At 40.8% G+C, this 4237-nt stretch overlaps 1 long non-coding RNA gene across 1 annotated transcript; it reads left to right on the forward strand.

Annotated features, from left to right (window-relative positions):
- Positions 1 to 565: 565 nt before the first annotated feature.
- On the forward strand, positions 566 to 2064 carry LOC120364006 (uncharacterized). The gene is made up of 2 exons (XR_005579383.2): positions 566 to 691; positions 1259 to 2064. It is a non-coding gene; the product is annotated as an uncharacterized LOC120364006 (long non-coding RNA).
- The last annotated feature ends 2173 nt before the right edge of the window (positions 2065 to 4237 follow it).

Here is a 4237-nt window from a genome sequence, read left to right on the forward strand (position 1 = left end):
CATGATCTTGGCTCACTGCAACCTCTGCCTCCCAGGTTCAAGCAATTCTCCTGCCTCAGCCTCCCAAGTAGCTGGGACTACAGGTGTGTGCCACCACACTCAACTAATTTTTGTGTTTTTAGTAGAGACGGGGTTCCACCATGTTGCCTATCATGGTCTCCATCTCTTGATCTTGTGATTTGCCCACCTCAACCACCCAAAGTGCTGAGATTAGAGGTGCAAGCCACCGTGCCCAGCCTGGAAGAGTAAAGGCCCCAGTCAATCTCCCCACTCAACCTTCTGAGCCTTTGCTTCCTCATCTGCTATCAAAGGGCTTACTATTAACTCCCCCACAGAGTTGCTGCTTCTTGTTCCCAACCTAAATTTATTTTCACATGAAAAGAAGCACCACCCTTATCTAAGAGGACAAATCATGCAGAGAAAACTATGAACAGCATCCATTACAGACTCAGCAATTCAGTCAATGAAAGGAGCACAGTGCAAGAGGGGAGGAGCTGGGCTTCAATTTAAGAATGCTGGCATCTGTTTCCGTTTTCCTTTCATAATTTGTTCTAGGGCTACGGAGATGCCCGCAAAGTGTTCTCATTCCTATGGTAAGCCAAAGAGAATGCAATCCAATGGAATGTTTCCCTCATGGAGTCTCTATTGGACACAGGCCGGCGTGAGTTGATGGCACTTGAAAATCAGCAAGGTACTTTCCAAAATAATTTATAAGCCTTCCTTAAAAGTAGGTTCTGTTTGTCAGTCTTGATGAGTTCTGTCTGAACTGTGTAATCATGAGTACCTGAGTTTTTTTAAATAACAGTTTCCTAACCTAGAAATTGAGATTGTTGGAACATAATTTTTTTTAAAGAGTAATTTTCCTACTGGGAAAAGGAGTATGAGAACTATTTTTGTCAATTTCCAAACTTTCTTGGTGTTATATTGTCTTTGCAGTAACGAAAATAATGGTAATAATAATTTAATATCTGTTTGAAGTGTTACTCTTCCCTTGAGAATCAATTTATTTTTCTCTTATGTTTCCAGTGCCTTTGATTACCTCTCTTACTTTTTAAAATTTTTGTAATGCTTTTATTTTTGTAAGCATTTGTTTTCTTTGCAGAATGCAGCAAGTGAGCATTACATGTGTGCTTTGTTCATGATAACAGCTGAAGTATGCCAGAAAACCTCCCACCTGAAATACATCCTGCTCGCACATGAAATTCCATGTTTCTTCTAATAGTGGAATCTGTCCCTTCGAATTCTACTGTCTGTGCAGCTACAAACGTTCCTGGGAGGAACAGCAGCTTCAGTCTCTAAGCCTTGGTGCAGCTGAGTTTATTAGACGTTTTCTAGACAGTAACAAGAGCCTGTGGCAGTACTAAGACCCTGGGGATGGTGAGAAGGATTCCGGAACCAGGATGCTGCTGAGTCTTACAGGACACTGAGGTGCAGGTCTCAATCAAAGGCTAGCATTCAGAAAGACATGCCTCTCAGATCTCTCTACTCTTAAGAGTATTTTTTAATAACTGGATATTGACCATTAAAACCATCACATTGTATACGAGTTTATTGAATACAATTTGTATTATACATACAATTAAAATGTTTAGAAATCTTTATAAATAAGAAAATCATTACTACTTGGGTCAGAGGCAATGCAAGTTGAGCTTAGTTCTATGGCTTTTGTTCCTGATCGGTAATATGTGGATGGCTTGTGTTCTCTTACCACTCACTAAATCTGGAAAAGATGCATTTCACAGTGTCTCTAATCTCACAAATTTTAACTTTCACTTTTAATTGTTGAAACTGTCACTCCGAAATCCAACAATGAATGAATGTGTATATATTCATCATATACATGCACATGCACACAAATAAAACCTGTATCACACAGCCCACATACCTTGTTTAAGCTGCTCTTTCAGAAAGATTTATAACAGTCCGCTTTACAAAGAAAGTTTAAAAGAGAGAAAGAAAACAAAATGAAATAGTGACTGTTCCCTAGTGCAATTACTCTGTCAAGTATTCCCCTAGGGAAAGAAATTTGCTCTTATTGTGAAATAAATTAATATAGAAACCAGACTCCTGCGGTAACTTTTCTCTATCCCCAGGCAGTATTTTCCCACTACTGCTCTCAAAATTCACTTTTGGCGATACACATATGGGAGGTTGGAAATAGCTAGAAATTATACGTTTGAATTTTAAATATATTCCCATTTCCATAAATGTTAGCAGCTCCCCAAATTATCAGGGTGTGCACAACGGTTTAGAGATCGCCTGCCTCCGAAATCAATTGCTTGTCCTCTTCGTCCTCGGTGGGGGGTGGGGACTGGAGGAGGAGAGGGAGCACTTTCTCTTACCATCTTTTCAACCCCGCAAGTCGGAATTTCTTTCCCAGAAGCTGCCACTTGCCCAGAAAATTTGGAATGACAAGGCCCACTGGACTGCAAGAAGAGTGTAGAAACATCCAACTTAGTCCTTTTTCCAAAATCCACAGCTCAGCACTCACTGGGAACCTTCACTCCCCACATGCCAGCTCAAGCCCTCTGTGATTCCTAATTAGGCTTTCACTGCTCAATTAGTGCTCCATTAGCCTCGCACCTTGTTAACTTCAAACCGCTGTTCACATTTCTCTTCGCTTCAGCCATATTATGAAAGGACAGAACTTACAATCAATCATGGAAACCCTTGCCTGCTGAAATTCACTCTAATCTTAAAACAGCATAAGAGCAGTGTATGTAAAATTGATTAGGGACTGTCTTAACCAAACTACACAGCAAAGCAGGGTGTTTTAGGAGAAGGCTATTCAAGGGGGAAAAATCTGGAATATATACTGCAAATAAGTATCAGGCACGGAAATGAAGATGATGAGTAAATGCCCCATGCTGACCTTTACGGTTTGAGATTCTGCGCCTTCCTTTTCTACATCATGGGAGCCTGGATGATAAACTGGTATAAAACCTCTTTTTGTAGCTTCCTGGGGCGGATATTTCCATCTCTATGTGAAATAACTTAGAGATGAAACAAAACATAGAAACAACCAGTATTTATTGAGCTTTTACTTTGTACCAGGCTTTATATGTTTGGTTTTTGTTTTGTTTTGAGACAAAGTCTAACTCTGTCGCCCAAGCTGGAGTGTAGTGGTGCAATCTCTGCTCACTGCAACCTCTGCCTCCTGGGTTGAAGCAATTCTTCTGCCTCAGCCTTCCAAGAAGCTGGGACTACAGGTGCATGCCACCATGCCCGGCTAATTTTTGTATTTTCAGTAGACACAGGGTTTCACAATATTGGTCAAGCTAGTCTCAAACTCCTGACCTTGTGATCTGCCTGCCTCAGCCTCCCAAAGTGCTGGGATTACAGGTGTGAGCCACCACGCCTGGCCGCTTTATATGTTTTAACTTGTTTAATTCACACTGCGCTGAAGGGTATCATTTCTATCTTCATTCAGTGGGAAACAAAACCGAGGCTTAAAGATCGTAGCTATCACTGCACAGAGCAGAAAGCAAGAAAACCCTGAAAACGAGAGGCCCTACATCCTATGCTACAAACATTGTCTCCTAGAAGGATTTTAAAATGCCAAGAGCTTTAATAATAATAAGTATCCTTATCTATCATTTAAGCATCTACTGCAGTATGTTCCTGTGTGTGTGTGTAAGTATAGTGTGTCTGCACTATTTTCAGAACAATGCTGACTCTTGCACACACATGAAATAATGGTGGTAGGATAATGAACTGATTAAGAGCACAAGCTGTGGAGTCAGACTCTCAGATCAAATCTCAGCTCCACCGTGGCGAGCTGTGTGACCTTGCTCAAATTACTTCAACTTTCTAAGCCTCGTCTATAAAATGAAGGCAATAATGGCAACGCTTGGCGGGGTGATTGTGAGGATGAAAGAAAATAATATCAGAAAAGGGCTTAGAACAGAACCCAGTGCATAGTAAAAGTTAAATGAATGCTGTAATTATTTTCCTCTGTTGACAGAGAAGAGATTTCTATAGTCAATAGGTAGGCTAGACTGCAGGACTCCTCCACTAAAAATATAACCGGTTGCATTGTGGTTTCACACCAATAAGCACTAAGAGACGGTAGACTTTTTCTTTTTTTTATGGTGTTGATTTAGTTTGGCTTCGCTGGGCAGTTCAAAAAGCACATCTTTTGACCCATTCCCGGAATTCTCTGTAAATTGCATGGACTAAATGAGACAAACGCAGTGAAGGGTGAGGAAGGGCTACAGAAACAGAAAGGAATCCAGAA

The sequence above is a fragment of the Saimiri boliviensis genome, chromosome 2, assembly GCF_048565385.1.
Source record: "Saimiri boliviensis isolate mSaiBol1 chromosome 2, mSaiBol1.pri, whole genome shotgun sequence".
Taxonomy (NCBI): domain Eukaryota; kingdom Metazoa; phylum Chordata; class Mammalia; order Primates; family Cebidae; genus Saimiri; species Saimiri boliviensis.